General features: G+C 38.0%; 1 pseudogene; it reads left to right on the top strand.

The window, feature by feature from the left end:
* The first annotated feature begins 6,157 nt into the window (after window positions 1-6,157).
* Window positions 6,158-18,371, top strand: LOC109126364 (uncharacterized; annotated as a pseudogene).
* Window positions 18,372-18,504: the final 133 nt, after the last annotated feature.

Below are 18,504 nucleotides of genomic sequence, written 5' to 3'. Positions count from 1 at the left end.
ATAACACTGTGTGGTCCATGAAGATGAAAATCTTACTCAGGGTTCACAAAGCTTGGGACGTGATCGAGAAGGGAAATATTGATGAGACAAAGAATGACTTGGCGATTGCTCTCATTGTGCAATCGATTCCTGAATCCCTCACCCTTCAGGTTGGTGTTCTAGAGTCTGCTCGAGAAATATGGGAAGCCATAAGATCAAGACACATAGGAGTAGATATGGTTAAGGAGGCAAGACTGCAGACACTAATGGCTGAATTTGATAGGTTGAGAATGAAAGGCACTGAAAAGATTGATGAGTTTGTGGAAAAGCTTTCAGCAATTTCAACTAAATCGGCTGCTTTGGGAAAAGAATTGCCAGAACCTATGATAGTCAAGAAGTTCATGTCAAGTCTTCCTCGAAAGAAGTTTATTCACATAGTTGCTTCTCTCAAGCAAGTACTTGATCTGAATAAAACGAGCTTCGAGAACATCGTAGGTCGTTTGAAAGCTTATGAGGAGGGAATCGGAGAAAAAGAGGTAGATCACGAAGATGACCAAGGCAAACTCATGTTTGCCAATACAAACTCATTCGGTAACTACAGAGGAAGGGGACGAGGAGGTCGTTCTTCCAGAGGTAGAGGACGTGGAAGATTTGGCTTTCAACCGAAGGATAAGGAACAAGACTTGTCTCATATTACCTGCTTTCGATGTGATAAGCAAGGCCATTATGCCCCTGACTGTCTAGATAGACTACTTAAGCTGCAAGAGGCTGTCGAGAAAAAGGAGGAGGATACTCACATAGCTGATGAGCTAATGATGCATGAAGTCGTATACCTTCAGGAAGACAAGGTAAAACCAAGTATTTTTGAGTCAAGTATGGATACCAATGACATATGGTATCTAGACAACGGAGCTAGTAACCACATGAGTGGAAATTGAAACTTCTTTTATGAACTCAATGAGGACGTTACGGGAAAGGTTCGATTTGGAGACGACTCGCGTGTTGACATCAAAGGAAAAGGATCCATCAGGTTTCTGCTTGAGAACGGCGAGAAGAAAGCCTTGCATAATGTTTACTTTATACCAGACTTGAAGAGTAATATCGTTAGTCTAGGCTAAGCCACTGAGGCTGGATGTGAGGTGCGAATGCTGGGGAACAAGTTAATGCTCTTTGATCGTGCTGGTAAGATGATTGTGAGAACAACAAGATCCAAGAACCGTCTCTACAAAGTTGTGGTGGAGGTTGAAGGCATCAATTGTTTACAGTTGGTCACTGCAGGTGAGTCATCTACATGGCACGCACGACTAGGCCATATCGATGCAGACACAATGAAGCTGATGATGAGTCGAGACTTGGTAACCGGCTTACCAAACATCAAAGTGGAGAGACAAACTTGTATGTCGTGCTTGCTTGGAAAACAAACAAGGGACCCTTTTCCAAGAGCGACCTTGTACAGAGCTGCTCAGCCTCTAGAACTGATACACGGTGACCTTTGTGGGCCTATCACACCATCGACACCGGCTCAGAAAAGGTATATTTTAGTGATCATAGATGATTTTACTCGTTATATGTGGACAGTCCTACCGAAAGAGAAGAGTGAAGCACTGGAAAAGTTCAAAAGCTTTAAAACACTTGCTGAACGAGAGACAAAGTTTGCAATCAAGACCTTCATTCTTTCTGTGAGAAAAATGGATTAACGAGACAGTTGACAGATCCATACTCTCCTCAGCAGAATGGGGTTGTTGAAAGGAGAAATAGGACACTTTTGGGGATGACAAGAAGCATCCTGAAACATATGGAGCTGCCAAACTTTCTGTGGGGAGAAGCCGTTAGACACTCCACATACTTGATTAACAGAATTGCAACTAGGTCTTTGGTTGATAAGACTCCGTATGAGATGCTGAAAGGACTGAAGCCAAACCTTGATCACTTGAGAACATTCAGGTGCATTGTGTACGCAAAAACAGAGTCTGTGGGGAGAAAGAAACTAGATGACAGATCAAGAGTTCTGGTGCACTTAGGAACTGAGCCTGGCTCGAAAGCTTACCATTTACTCGACCCTTCCAATCGGAGAATCATCGTCAGTCATGATGTACGTTTCGATGAAAGCAGAGGATGGGATTGGAAGAGAAGTGAAACAGAGGAACAAGGGAATTCTGCAGGTTTTTCTGTTAATATTGGTGCGTTTGGGAACAGAGGAGTTCACTTGTTAGGACAAACACAAGGAGAAGAAGAGAACAATAATGAGATCCAGGGTGAAGAAGAAAGCGAGTTAGAACATGGACTTGATAAGGAGGTAGATGGCAGTGAATTGAATGGAAAGGGTAGCATAGAATCGCAACAGTCAATGGTTAGAAGATCAACACGACCTTCTAAGCAGCCAAGTTATCTGTCGAGCTATGTTACACAAGATGAAGAGCTAGATCGTCTTCTACAGTCTTTGAATGACGAGCCCTGGGATTTCGTAGAAGCCTCTGAGTTGGACGTTTAGATAAAAGCTTGCGATGATGAACTCGCCTCCATTGAAAAGAACAAAACCTAGAACTTGGTTGATCTGCCGTCTGGAGTTAAGCCTATTGTTTTAAAATGGGTGTTCAAGATAAAGAAAAATTTAGATGGAAGCATAAACAAGTACAAGGCGAGATTAGTTGCTAAAGGGTATGTTCAACAATATGGAATCGACTATGACAAAGTCTTTGCACATGTGGCTCGTATGGAAACAATCAGACTCATAATCGGTCACTCTGCTTCATATGGTTGGGAGATAAATCACTTGGATGTAAAAACAGCGTTCTTGTATGGTGACCTAAAGGAGGAGGTGTTCGTTACTCAGCCAGAAGGGTTTGTAGTAAAGGGAAGTGAGAGCAAAGTTTACAAGCTAAACAAAGCTCTCTACGGCTTAAAACAAGCACCCAGAGCTTGGAATGCTAAGCTAAACATGACTCTCAGAAGAATGGGTTTTCAGAGGTGCTCTAAGGAGCCATCTTTATACTACAAGAAGAGAAGAGATGAGCTTCTTGTTGTAGCGGTGTATGTCGACGATCTACTGGTCACTGGCTCTGATCGGTCTTCAATTTTTGACTTCAAGAAGAGGATGGCTGAGCAATTCGAGATGAGTGATCTTGGATTACTTACCTTTTATCTTGGCATCGAGGTAAAGCAGCTTGAAACGGGCATTATCATGAAACAAGAAAGATATGCGCTCAGGATACTTGAGGAGACTGGAATGAGTGAATGTAATCCCACTCATATACCGATGGACATGAATCTGAAGCTATCCAAGTCACATGATGAAATGGCTGTTGAGGAGCAAAAGTATCGCAAAGTTATAGGATGCTTGCGTTATTTGATTCACACACGACCAGACCTTGCATACAATGTTGGTGTGTTGAGCAAATATATGCAAGAACCTAAGGAGTCACATGGTGCGAGTTTGAAGCAAGTACTCAGATATCTTCGTGGAACAAGCTCGTTTGGTCTGTTTTACAAACGCGCGAGTAAGGTACGACTTGGGGAAAAGCACGTTGAAGATCTAAATGAAGGTTCACATAAGGAGAAGGACTCCTCTGAAGAGAAGCATTTGATTCAGCATGAAGACTCTGTTAGAGTGAACACATTATGTCAGCATCAGGAAGTGATTGGTGAAACATAATCGAGCTTAACTTTTTCAATGACTGATTCTAGTCTCAAAAAAGAATCAAAAGAATCAGTAACTTCAAAATTGGCAACAAATGGTGTTCTCCAATCACAGAAAGTTGAGAATTCAGTCTTGGAGGATCATCGACTTGCATCATTGGATCAATATAAGTCACAACCTGAACTAGTTTCTAATGCTTTACACTCTGGTTTTTGCATATATATATAGAAAACTCAACAAGAAGGGGTATTAGAAGTTTCAGAATTGCTTGTGTGTTATGAGAAGTCATCAGAGGTCAAGACTAATGATGTTACATTCTAACAAGCTTCAAACTTGGTAATAGCTGGCAAAAGATTTCAGGATAACATCAAGATGGTTTCGATAAAAGGTGGTGGCAAGATGTTTCAGAATTTGAGTAGTACCACAATATATTGTTCTCCATACCAAATTGGCTTGTATGTGTTAACAAGAGTGGCATCAAGTATATGATTGTTATTTTTCTGGTTGAGTTTCCTTGTAGTGATGTTACACATGGCTCCTGTTCTACTGCAACTATAGACAAGATCGACTACTTTTCAGTATGGCATCGCTGGAGAAAGAAGAAACTGTAGAAGACAATCTCAGAAGCTGCAACTACACTATGGTGAAGAGAACTAATGTGTGTGCAGTAGCTCTACCATGGCAACATCGATTGTGTTCATTTGTTTCTATCTTCACTGCTACTTCACAGCTTGAGGACAAGCTGTTTTGAAACGGGGGAGTATTGATAAGAGAGCAATGTGGGAGAGATAGAGGCACGTTATAGGAGCTAAGGAGAAGAATTTAGAGTATAAATAGAATTAGAGTAAGATTGTGAACATTATCCTGCTTTATCATTGATGTGAAAAGAGGAATTAGAGCTTATGTGCTCTGTTCTTAGGTGATGAGATTGGAGAACTATAACTCCAAGCTTATCAATTAGGATTTGAGATTGTATTGTGGATTGAGAAGAGATAAGAGAGAAGAGTTCTTAGTTTTATTCTTATCATAAAACTGATAGGATATACATGACTTTATTGGTTGCAGAAAACTAGTCAAACCCCTAAACTAGCTTCTGAAATGCTCCAGAGCTGTGGTTCTCAATAGCATCGATCAGAATTTGTTTGCTAACGTGCAAATATCATATAAATGAAGAGTTGGTTTTTCAACCTATACATTGGTTTCTTGGGAAAAAAAAATAAAACAAGAAAGCAATTGTGCACAAAAAGGCAGAGATAATTGATTCATTGCAACCACAGTCCCATAAGGTTCTTGAACCGCTTATTCAGCTGTCTTGCGATGATTGAGTTTCTGAAGTTTCGATGCATCCCAGGTCAGCAATCATTGTTGGAATCCCCATTTACCACCGAAGAAATAAGAGAAGCTTTTTCATCACTGCCCAGGAACAAAGCTAGTGAACCAGATGGATACACGCCAGAATTCTTTTGCGGTTGCTGGTCTGTAGTAGGAGGGGAAGTCACAGAAACAGTGAAAGAGTTTTTTAGGACGGGAAAGCTTTTAAAGCAGTGGAATGCCACAAATCTAGTCTTGATCCCAAAAATCCCAAACGCATCCAACATGACTGATTTTCGGCCCATCTCATGTCTCAATACAGTCTACAAAGTAATCTCAAGGCTTATAGCAGGTCGACTTAAAGAAGTCCTTCCCTCCATCATCAACCACTCTCAATCAGCTTTCATGCCAGGCCGCTTGTTGTTAGAAAATGTGCTTATCGCAACTGAAATTGTGCAAGGCTATCACAAAAAGGATGTCCTACCGAGTGCAATGCTAAAGGTGGATTTAAGAAAAACTTTTGACTCAATCAGGTGGGATTTCATTTTTGCTGCCTTAAAAGCTGTTCAAATGCCAGATAAATTCATAGGTTGGATATATGAGTGTATCTCTACGGTCTCCTTCTCGGTTATAGTGAATGGTCAACCGGATGGGTACTTCAGGAGCTCAAAAGGACTAAGACAGGGAGACGCTATGTCCCCGTACTTATTTGTCCTAGCAATGGAGGTCTTTTATGGGCTGTTACAATCTCATTATGAATCAGGCTATATCTCTTACCACCCGAAAACAGCTGAGCTAGGCATATCCCATTTTATGTTCGCAAATGATGTAATGATATTCTTCAATGAGGATAGTTCTTCTCTCCATGGCATTTACAAAACTCTTGAGGATTTTGCTGGTTGGTCAGGCCTCCAAATGAATAGGGAGAAGACTCAGTTGTACCACGCAGGTTTGAGCCATACTGAATCCACCGCATTGGAAAGCTATGGATTCACAAATGGGTATCTACCTATTAGACATCTTGGGCTACCTCTAATGAGCAGAAAGCTGAAAATTTCTGAATATACGATGTTAATTGAGAAGATATCTGCAAGATTTAAGTCATGGGCAGTACGATCTCTCTCTTTTGCTGGAAGGGTCCAATTTATTGTCTCGGTAATCTCAGGAATTGTCAACTTCTAGATCTCCGTTTTCATCCTTCCGTTAGGATGTATAAGGCAAATAGAATCTATGTGTTCAAGGTTCTTGTGGTCAGGGCAGATTGAAAAAACAGGAATAAAAAAGGCTGCTTGGGCCCAGGTATGTTTACCTAAGAAGGAAGGAGGGTTGGAATTATGAAGGTTTGCCTCTTGGAACAGAACCTTATGTCTCCGTTTGATTTGGCTCCTTTTCTCGAATAGTGGATCCTTATGGGTGGCTTGGCATAAGCATCACAATGTCAGTTCGACAACTAGTTTCTGGAACCAAATAGAAAGAAGCTCCGACACCTGGAATTGGAAGTGTATACTAACGCTAAGAGAGCAGGCAGTTCACTTCATCAAGTGTAATATCGGAAATGGAAGAGAGGCAAATTTCTGGTTTGATAATTGGACTCCGCTTGGTCCCTTGATCAAGTTCATAGGTACGGGGGGTCCTCGGAGCTTAAGCGTACCAGCAAATGCCAAAGTAGTTGATGTGTGTAATCACGAGGGCTGGAATTTAGCAGATCCAAAGTCAGAACAAACCCTAGCTCTTCATGCCTATCTAAGAACAATAAACCTGCCTAGTGACTCGCAAGGAATGGATTCTTATGACTAGGTAGTAGATGACAATTCTTGCGAGGGTTTCTCCACACGGAAAACATGGGAAGCACTCAGGCCAAGAGCAAATCCTGTAGATTGGCGCGACTCAGTTTGGTTTAAAGGAGCTACGCCCAGGCACGCTTTTAACATGTGGATAGCAAACCTGGATCGCCTCCCAACTAAGTTGAGATTGACTAATTGGGGATCGATCAACTGTTGCATGCATTAATGCAAGTGTGAGGTTTTCTATCGGTAAAATTGATGTATTTGGTTCATTTTGGTTTCTCAATTTAAATTAGAAAAATAATAAACAAAAAACAATATTAATTAAATTGTTTTTGTGGCTTAGTAAGTTTTAAGATATTGTGTCTTAAATGTCTTGGTGAAGACATTTATTCTTTAATGTCCTATGTTTAAAGACACCAAAATAATTTAATTAATATTTTTTTTTATCTATTATTTATACTATTAAAAGGGAAGCATTTTTAATAAGTAGACATAGAGTTAGAGATTATTACAATGAAATGCCATTCAAATAAGAATAAGGATATGTGTAATCCTTGAAGCCAAACATAAATAATTAATGAGGAAACTATAAAACCAAACAAATATTATATGTGATATGTTTAGCCACAAAATCGGAACCAAACAGATTACTATTTAAGTGTAATAGCCAAACAAATATTAAATGATTATTAATACATAAAAATCGGAAATAAAAAATATGGTAACACAATATTCGTTTGTACATGCCATTAAATCTAAACTACTCTATCCACATAAATTAGGTACTACACTTAAAGAAAAGAAAATCAACCCACGTAATTAGCACATCATACTTTATTTCTTTCCTTATAACATTAGAATTATATTGCTAATATTAGGATCAATCTTATAATATCTTCTACAAAAGTATATATGTGATTAATTAAAAAAAAACATATTTGACAATTTATACCAAAATTTCGGAATTAGAAATATTCTAATTTACAAAATCTTAGCAGCTTACCAAATCTTAGCAACTTACATTTTAAACAACTTTTTTGTTGTTGTATAAATAATGTAGTAATTAAATCATTTTGAACTTAACAAAAACTCTTAAATCTATTTTATTATAAAACCAAAGCCTATTAGCTTCTTGTGTTCTTTGTTAAATATTTTTTTTCCAGATTGTTATATGCATGTTAATATTTTCCGTTTAATCTATGTCTCTCTTTTTATTTATAATTATTTGTTCTTTGTTAGATTTTATTTAAATAAGCTAACGACTACAATGTGTTAATGTAGGTTTTAGAGTAAACATAGCTTGAGAAGCCTAAGGAGCCGTCTCCTAATTTAAGGTCACAAGTTTAAACTTTTGTATACAAAGATTATAACATATGCTAATTTTCAGGGTGATCTCAATTTTCTAAGTATAGGTTTAAGAGCATGAAGAGATGGATTATTTTTGAATAAGACAATGAATTCTGAAAGTATTCCAGAATCTGTATGGGTTATCATTTTTCTATATTATTCTGTTTCTGTTTTTTTATTAAATAGTTTCTGTTCAATTTATAAAGCAGATGAGAAGTTAAGAAAATTAATATTTCTCACCTCTATTTGTATAAAATGGCATGAGCATGCATATGCTTATCTTTTTTTGCTTCCTATTATGATTTACACCAATCAATCTTCACACTTATAAATTCTTTATTAATATGTCAACAAAAAAATTATTTGGTGGATGTAGTGTTTTGATGTTGGGGGATGCTATTTCAGGGAGGATTTGGGTAGGTCACAACATATTGTGGTTTGATTGTGCAGGGAAGATTTGGACAGATAAGTAGTGTAGAGATTGATTCTTTGGATTTGTTTAGAAGTTCTTCAAAATAATAGTTGGTGATATAAATTTATACAAACAACTAAAAATTCCTAAAGTTTAACATTTTTGCGAGATTAGAATGTTAAATGCTGTAATTTTTTCTCGACTTTTTAAAGGTGATTTTTGTGTTTTATTAATTTGTGTGCTTTGTTTTTGTAGATGGCAAACTTTGGATCGATATATTTGACTCAGAAATCAAAGTCATAGGTGTGTTTTACGCATACATTAACATTAAGAATCTAATTATTTGGTATTTGTTATGTCTTATTTAAATTAGCTAATAATTAGGGTGTCTTTATGCAGGGTTCAAGGTCAACATAGTCGAGAATTCTACAGAACTGTCTTCTAATCTCAATCTCATGTTAATAAATTTTTATATTTTAAAAATATAATAGAAATTTTCCAATAAATATTTAAATGGTCGTCACAACCTTCTAAATACAAGTTATAAGTGTAAAGGTTATTGACACAACAATAAAATAGATATCTTATGTTTTTGTAACAATTGGTTATTCATTTCTAATTTATTAGCCATTTAGTCATTTACATTATGTAGTTAAATTATGTTACTTTATGGTTAAACAAAGATTAAATCACTACTAAACCTGAAAATTATGTAAAAATCCAACTCAATATAAAACAAGGATCACACAAGAAGCAGGGACGAAACTATTTTAAAACAGCTTGGGTGCAGTCATCAAATTCACATAACCCCTGATTGTTGAAGGCTTTTAAGGCTTTAAATAAAAGCATTTAAAAGACTTAAAAGTATTTTATTTGCCAATCAGGCTTTTATGATTTTTAAAAAAATTAAGGTTTAACAGCCACATATTTTTAGGTTATTTGCAAACTTTTGGAAATAAACAAAATATATAATTAAATACCTAATTTTCAGATTTATATTATATAATATATAATATTAATACAAGTTTAACACATTACTAATCCGGTTCAAATGCATGCCTATCGTGATGGGTTTGACCGGCTTGAAAATTTAGATCATTCGGTTTTGGAAGTTTTAATCTTTTTGACAATTTTTTAATCCAGTTTTATAGCTTGTACAAATCTGACCAGTCACTAATCCATTTCACATTCTATTCGGATCTATCGTCGTGTGAAATTTAAATTTATGTTAAACTTTTATTATTTCAAACATTGATAAACAATAATTATACAAATAAATATAACATCGTACATATATAATATTTTATAAAATTTAAAGAAAATTTAGTTTTGAAATCAACCCCGCACACGTACGTGCGGGTCCGAATCTAGTTGTTTTTAATGTAAAGACATTTCCCTCTAAAGATGAACATAGTGTTCTTAACATTATTATAGCACAACATGATCTTTTTTAAGTAATGTATCTCATCGACTGCTCAATGTTAGCTGTCGTGACTTTTTTGACTTATTCCTTCTATGATCAAGATTCATACAACTAATGAATGAATAAATTTTCTTTTTATCTTCAGGGTCTTGAATTTTTTTTGTTATTTAATTAAATAGAAAGAAACTTGGCTGTTGAGAATTAGGAAAGCAAAGATAAAGAAAATAAAGAAGTCGGAGTAAACAAACTAACATGGCAGACAGAGGAATCGTTACTAATTTTTATATGGATGAGACTCCGTTCGTCGATGTATTTCGTGGAATACTTGATAGTCTTATTTGGTCGGAGAGTTTTATTTTATTTTATTTTATTTATTTTTTATATATATATTTTTTAACAGTATACATGTTCAAAGTTCAAACTAATTGGTTATTTTGTTTATCTTATGTAATTTTTCTATATAGAGTTGCTTGGGCGTATCGTCAAGGTTGGCACACTGTCAAGTGTTTGAATAATCTGATATCAGTGTCTACAGATATACGTTTAGCATAAAAGACCATGATGAGTTTGTTTTATTATTCCTTCTAATAATTTTCTAAATAATATATATTGAGATATTTGTGTTCTAACTTTTTTTTTTTTTTTTTCTTAAAAACACTTCAAATTAATAGGAAGCGAGTTCTCAAGTGCTGTGCATATATGGAGAGGTTGCTATCGTTTGCTATTAACTTTTTAGATATGTAACTTGTGTTAACGAGATACGTGTCTTGCGTTGGTGGAAAGTGCAACAATTTCTTGAGGGTTCCAACTTCTAAGCACGTCCGTGTCTAGCGATCCTCCATACTCCAAAATCTTGGTTAAGTCTGAAATAAATAAGGCTGAAGTTCTTCAATATATACATATATATACATATATATATATATATATAACATTTTGTTTTTTTTTGGTTGTCAAACATACATACCCACTTTATGTAAAATTCGATGCATATTTAACTTATGTTTGTGGTTAAATCTACAGGTTGGCTTATAGATTCAGAAGAATTCTCGACTAACGTTAACGTACGATCTAAGTCGAGTTTGGCGTTTCATTTTTTATTTATTATTACTACAAGACATTTTGATTATTTTTAACGTGGCATGGACTTATTGTCTTCATTTTCTTACAAGTTATTATCAAATACTTTAAATCCACATAAACCAAATAGGCAAAGAAAAATGATTTGATGACTCAGAAGTTAGTATACTTAGCCTATCATATTGTCTGGTATTTTTGTATTTCTTAGACAATATGTGGTAACCAATCTTTCTGTGAAAATCATCGAAAAACTCTTACGGTATTTGATTTAGGTCTATCATTTAATTCTCGATGTTTTAATTCTAATGTGACAGCATTAACATCAAATATAATGGACTGGTTTGGTTTTGTTAAGTTCGTTATTTAGTTTTTAGTCAAACACAGTATTATGTCTATATATTTCAGATATTGATTTCTCATATCTTCATTTAAACCTCTTTAAGAAAGGGCTAGATTAGGACTTAAAGAAAAGGAAGAAAACATGCATGTTGCGGATTAGATGCCTGTTTCGTATCGATACGAAATTAAAGAAGTCGAAATAATTAAACAAACTAACATGGCAGCTGACAAAAACCTAAACTGGACAAACGATATTAATTAGTGTTTAAATTAAAGTAAACAAAGACTATATCCGTGCCCACTAGTTGTATTAATATATATTTGTCAACGTCAATATATGAAAATTTATAACTAGTAGCATCGATATAACAAGTATGTTGATCCATTAACACGAAACCGAAGTGAATCAGTGATATTACCAAAACACTACTTTGCATTTTCTTATGGGGTTATTCTTGTTCTCTTTGTCCTAATTACGCTATTCATTCATTGTGTGCAACGAGGAATGACGTGTGGGATGGGAAAGAGCTTGATGGGGTACCTAAAAAAATTGAAGATATCGAGCCATTCAAGAGGAATGATGACAACACAATCACACATTTCTCTCATGAACATAATTACCTGATCATGAGCGTCAGCAAAGACGGTGAAGAAAGCAGCTTCTATGGAGCATGTGTTCGTCCCATCGGTTCTTACTGTCAAAACGATTATGGATTTGGGCTGGTGGACTTAAACCGGAAATGGGCCTTGCTGTGTTGAGCCCATTAAGAGGTCGGTTTAGAATGAAGTGGTCCACGTCTCTTGTATGAACACAGGTCTCTGCATCCTGTCGAGTAGCGGATTACGACAAGCTTCGGCGTGGAGCTCAAAAGAACCTGCTACAGGGTAAAAACGGGAATTAACAGAGGGGACAAGGAGGTTTTAAAGGGAAGGACAATCAGACAGTAGAGTAAGACAACAAAGAGAGTTACTTTAGTATAGAGAGCGTTTGAGAGGGTTTTGGGTTTTTTTGGTGAGAGTTCTTCATCATCTTCCTTATTTCTTCTTGAGGGTTTAAGCTTTCTGTACGGGTGAGTGATTCTTGGTTGTACTCTGTTCTTTGTTCATATTGGAACCTCTAGTGAGCGGTCAAGCTCACCGAGACGTACCTTGGCTGGTCTAAGCCTTGGGAACTCGTAAATCCTCTGTCTCTTTACTTCTTGTTCTAACCTGCAAACAACAAACACAACATAGATTAAGTAACAGACCAAGTAAAGAGCTAAACGAAGTTTCAACAAGTGGTATCAGAGCTTCAGGTTGCAGCTCAAGCGAGTCTGAGGTACTAAATCTAAGAAAGGTGCGAACTTTGTGGGTTTTCTGGGTAGTAGTTCTATAAATGTTTGTAGATCGGTAACTCCTGGGTTGTAGTGGAAGTTATTCACTTAGTTATCTGGTAGAAGAACTAGGTGAGTATGGAACCCACTCAAGGAAGGTTTAAAGTAGAAAAGTTTGATGGTGAAGGAGATTTTGCTTTGTGGAAACATAAGATCCAGGCTCAGCTAGAGATTCTGGGACTCGAATCTGCTCTGTTACCTCCCTCGGCGTTTGTAAAAACTGGAGAAGATAAGGACAACGTCAAGGAAGGGGAAGATGGAAAACAAGCAGAAGAGCGAGTCAAATCTGATCCAAAGTGGCTGGACAAGGATCGGAGGGTGAGGAATCTCTTGAGCATGAGCCTACACGATATTGTTCTGAGAAAGGTCATGAAGGAACCTACAGCACACGACATATAGAATGCATTGGAATCTGAGTATCAAGTTAAGACACTACCTCACAGGTTTTACTTGAAGCAAAGGGTTTACAGCTTTAAGATGGATGGTTCAAAGAATCTAGACAAGAACCTTGACGTGTTTAACAAGTTGATATCAGATTTGTCGAGTGTGCATGTTGAGATGAGTGACGAGGATCATGCAGCAATTCTCATGAACAGCTTGCCGAAGCAGTTTGAAAGCCTGATTCACACTCTCAAGTACAGCAGTGGAAGAAGTACTATCACCAAGAAGGAAGTTATTAGGGCAGCCTACTCTATTGAGTTGGAGCTGAAGGATAAAGGGATATACAAACTGCAGTCAGAGAGTGAAGGGTTGGTCATTCAGGCAAGAGGAAGAACAGAGAAGAAAGGTAAAGGAAAGCAGAACAACAGTAGGTCTAAGTCAAGACCGAAAGGCAGAGAGTGTTGGATATGTGGAGAAGAAGGACATTTTAAAAAGGATTGTCCTAAAAAGAAGCAGTCATCAAACAATAGTAAACACGAGGTTGGAGAAGCTAGTGTTGCAAAAGCTGAATGGGCAGAACCTGTGATGCTATCAGGCTCGGTAAATGTTGCTAGAGAATAGTGGATTCTGGATTCAGAATGTTCATACCATCTGACATTCAGAAAAGACTTGATGTTTGATGTGGAAGAAATCGATGGAGGGAGAATTCTAATGGGAAATGATTCCTACTGTGAAGTAACAGCGATTGGGAAAGTTAAGATTGTTAATTACAACGGAACATCAGTTGTATTAACGCAAGTCAGGTATTCAGCAACAGCTAGAAGAAACTTGATCTCTCTGGGACAATTAGAGACACTCGGGTGTTGGTTTCAGTCAAGAAACTTCAGGATGCAAGTTTTCTATAAAGAGAGAGAAGTGTTAGCTGGTGATTACAAGGACACTCTTTACTTCCTAGATGGTAAACCTGAGGTGGAGCAGGCTAATGCGGCTGTCAAGTCAGTGAATACAACCGACTTGTGGCACAATAGATTGGGCCATTTGAGTGCAAGAGGACTACATCAGTTAGTAAGGAAGGAGCTAATAAGCTCAAGCACGTTTAAAGACTTTAAACAGTGTGAATGTTGCATTCTTGGTAAGGCTCACAGGAAATCATTCAAGACAGGAACTCATACTTCTAAAGAACCTTTGGAGTATGTCCATTCGGATTTGTGGGGCTCTCCTAATGTCACTCCAAGTTTGTCTAAGTGCCAATACTACATGTCATTTGTTGATGATTTCTCAAGGAAGGTATGGGTCTGTTTTCTCAAGACTAAGGATGAAGCTTATGAGAGATTTGTTGAGTGGAAGACAGTCACTGAGAATCAGTGTGGAAAGAAGTTGAAAGCCTTAAGGACGGATAATGGTCTTGAATACTGCAACAAGACCTTCGATGACCATTGTAAGCTTCATGGGATCCTAAGGCACAAGACGTGTCCGTACACCCCTCAACAAAATGGAGTCGCTGAGAGGTTAAATCGGACCATACTGGAGAAAGTAAGAAGTCTCTTAATTGAGACTGGATTGGGTGAATCCTTCTGGGCTGAAGCTACATCTACGGTGGTGTACATGATCAATAGAACGCCATCTACACCACTAAACTTTGAAATTCCAGAAGAAGTGTGGTCAGGGAAAGAACCAAATTATTCACATATGAGGAGGTTTGGATGTCTAGTCTATTACCATGTTGATCAAGGGAAGCTCAAACCTAGAGCTAAGAAGGGAGTCTTCATGGGTTATCCTCAAGGTGTGAAAGGTTATAGAATCTGGAGTCTTGAAGACAAAAGGTGCATTGTCAGTCGTGACACTATCTTTTGTGAGGATATTGTCTACAAGGATATTGGGAAACAGTCTACTGAGCTAGACAAGATATCAGATCCAAAAGGGAAAAAGAAATTCACATTCGAACTCCCTGAGGAAGACAATGCCGGTGAGTCAAGTACTACAGGAGAAACCTCTGGTGAAGGTGGAGCTACGCAAGTTTCTGATCAAGAAGAAGAAGAAGAAGACTCGGGAGAAGAGTCTGAATATGAAGTCTCAGATTCACCTCTTGATAACTACCTATTGGCAAGAGATAGAGTGAGAAGAAATGTCAAGAAGCCAAGTAGGTATATCGAGGCTGATATAACTGCTTATGCTCTAAGTGATGCGGAACTGATGGATGATGATGAGCCTAATACTTATCTAGAAGCTATCTGTGGACCGTACAAAGAGCAATGGATAGAGGCAATGAAAGAGGAGATGGAATCTCATAAGAAGAATCACACTTGGAAGTCTATTTCAAGAGCTGAGAAGCAAAGAACAGTCGGTTGCAAGTGGGTATTTAAGTCCAAACCAGGGATTCCAGGGGTTGAGGAGCCTAGGTTCAAAGCAAGGTTGGTTGCTAAAGGCTTTTCACAGATAGAGGGAGTTGATTATCATGAGGTTTTCTCACCAGTGGTTAAACATGTCACTATAAGGCTGTTTTTATCAATGGTAGTTGATCGTGATATGGAGTTGGAACAGTTAGATGTGAAAACGGCTTTCTTACATGGAAGGTTAGATGAAAGAATACTTATGGAACCGCCGGAAGGTTTTTCAGAGGGTGATAATGAGGTGTGTTTGCTACAGAGATCTCTGTACGGGTTGAAACAATCTCCAAGACAATGGAATTTGAGGTTTGATCAGTTTATGAAGTCACAAGGGTACTCAAGAAATCAATTTGATACATGTGTGTACTTCAAGTGTTACAAGGAGGATGATTTTGTGTATCTACTACTCTATGTAGATGATATGCTGGTGGCTGCTGAGGATATGTCAGAGATTGTCAAACTGAAGACAGTCCTAAGCAGTGAATTCGAAATGAAAGACTTAGGAGCAGCAAGTAGAATTCTAGGCATGGACATTTCGAGGGACAGAAGTAAAGGTGTGTTGAAGTTGTCACAGCAAGGCTATTTGGAAAAGATTCTTAAGAAGTTTAGAATGGACAAGTCTACGCCAGTTCAAACACCTTTCGGTTGTCAATTTAAACTATGCAGTACAAAGGAAGAAGATAAAGCTAAGACTGCAGCAAGGATGAAGAACGTACCTTACTCTAGTGCTGTTGGGAGTTTGATGTACGCGATGGTGGGATCTCGCCCAGATCTTGCCTATGCAATCAATATGGTCAGTCGCTTTATGGGAGCACCTAATGAAAAACATTGGGAAGCTGTTAAATGGATACTCAGATACATAAGAGACTCTAAAGACTTGAGTCTGACATTCAAGAAATCTGAGAAATTTAAAGTGAAAGGGTACTGCGATAGTGATTATGGAGCTGACCGTGATAGAAGTCGTTCGATCACAGGTTATGTGTTTCAGGCAGGAGGAAACACAATCAGCTGGCGCTCAGGACTGCAACAAGTAGTAGCTATGTCATCAACGGAAGCTGAGTACATGGCTCTAGTAGAAGCAGGGAAAGAAGCGTTGTGGTTAAAGGGAATTACCAGGGAATTGGGATTTCCTCAAAAGAGTGTAGAAATCTGCAGTGATTCTCAAAGTGCGATCTGCTTGGCGAAGAATAGCGTGTTCCATTCGAAGACTAAGCATATGGCTATTCGTCTTAACTTCATTCGAGACGTGGTAGCGGATGGACTAGTGGTTGTGACTAAGATCGGGACTTTGGAGAATCCGGCTGATATTCTCACAAAATCGGTACCGGTGTGGAAGTTTGAAGAAGCTTTGAGTTGTCTGAGATTGCTCAGAGACTGAATCGGCTCCGGTTGAGGAGCTATGGTTCCGGCAGGTAAATGTCGGAGGTTGGATCCGGCAGGTGAATGTCGGAGGTTGGAGTCGGCAGGTTAATGTCGAAGAAGGAGGAGAGACGGTAGAGTATCTCGGGTTTGTGCCCTATCCACAATCAAGGTCGAGAATGTCAAAACGATTATGGATTTGGGCTGGTGGACTTAAACCGGAAATGGGCCTTGCTGTGTTGAGCCCATTAAGAGGTCGGTTTAGAATGAAGTGGTCCACGTCTCTTGTACGAACACAGGTCTCTGCATCCTGTCGAGTAGCGAATTACGACAAGCTTCGGCGTGGAGCTCAAGAGAACCTGCTACAGGGTAAAAACGGGAATTAACAGAGGGGACAAGGAGGTTTTAAAGGGAAAGACAATCAGACAGTAGAGTAAGACAACAAAGAGAGTTACTTTAGTCTAGAGAGCGTTTGAGAGGGTTTTGGGTTTTTTTGGTGAGAGTTCTTCATCATCTTCCTTATTTCTTCTTGAGGGTTTAAGCTTTCTGTACGGGTGAATGATTCTTGGTTGTACTCTGTTCTTTGTTCATAGTGGAACCTCTAGTGAGCGGTCAAGCTCACCGAGACGTACCTTGGCTGGTCTAAGCCTTGGGAACTCGTAAATCCTCTGTCTCTTTACTTCTTGTTCTAACCTGCAAACAACAAACACAACATAGATTAAGTAACAGACCAAGTAAAGAGCTAAACGAGTTTCAACACTTACACATTCTACAAGTGTTCATAATCAGATTGCAATTTCATTCTCCATGAAATATGTGCTGATCTTCCTAAAAAGAAACGACATTTTCTGAGCCCACAACCTCTCGCTCTTTGCCCCCAAAGCCAAAGCTACAGAGAAATTTTCGGAGCTTGTCATCAAGTTTTTTGCGAGGGATTCATCTACAAAACATATTGGGGCGAGCTCTTTGACTTAATATGCAGTTCGATTACGATGCCTTTTATCCATGGAAGTCATGATCATCATTTGCTCTACCTCAAACTAGAATTCGATGACATGAAGACTTGCCAGAACTGCGGCATCGATGAAAGAAGTGTCGTCATAGGTTGTATGAAATGCGATTACTTTTTGGATTTTCGTTGTGCAACTCTACCATTAACAGTAACGCTTCCGAGGTACGATGATCATCTACTAACTCTATGTTATGGCGATAAAAAGGCAAGTGGCAAATACTGGTGTGATATTTGCGAAAGAGAAACAAATCCAAAGACTTGGTTCTATACTTGTAAAGATTGCGGGGTCACTTTGCATGTTTTCTGTGTAGTCGGGGATATCAGGTACGCCAAACCAGGAGGAACGACAAAAAAACATATTGAACTGCTGTCGAACAGTAGCTCTTCACGGCCGTTTTGTTACACATGTCTATGTCGCTGCCCAGGTCCCTTTGTTCTTATGAGAAGAAAAAACGGATTCTTCTTTTGTTCTTATTATTATTTCGCATCTGTTAAAACTAAGAGGGCCTCCACATTTAAGTTCAGATGTCCTCCACCATGGGCATAGTTTAAGTGTTCAAGGGCCTCTATTAGATTTTTTTTTTTTGGTATTATATTTACGAGCTTCTCTACTAATTGTTCCTTTCTTAATAAACATTTGTATTGAACTATTGATTGTTGGTAGCGGTACGATGACTCTT

Source organism: Camelina sativa, chromosome 9 (assembly GCF_030686135.1).
Source record: "Camelina sativa cultivar CO46 ecotype springtype chromosome 9, ASM3068613v1".
In the NCBI taxonomy this organism is placed as follows: domain Eukaryota; kingdom Viridiplantae; phylum Streptophyta; class Magnoliopsida; order Brassicales; family Brassicaceae; genus Camelina; species Camelina sativa.
The sequence above is the reverse complement of the archived record's forward strand: the minus strand, read 5'-3'. Positions and strand labels throughout refer to the sequence as shown.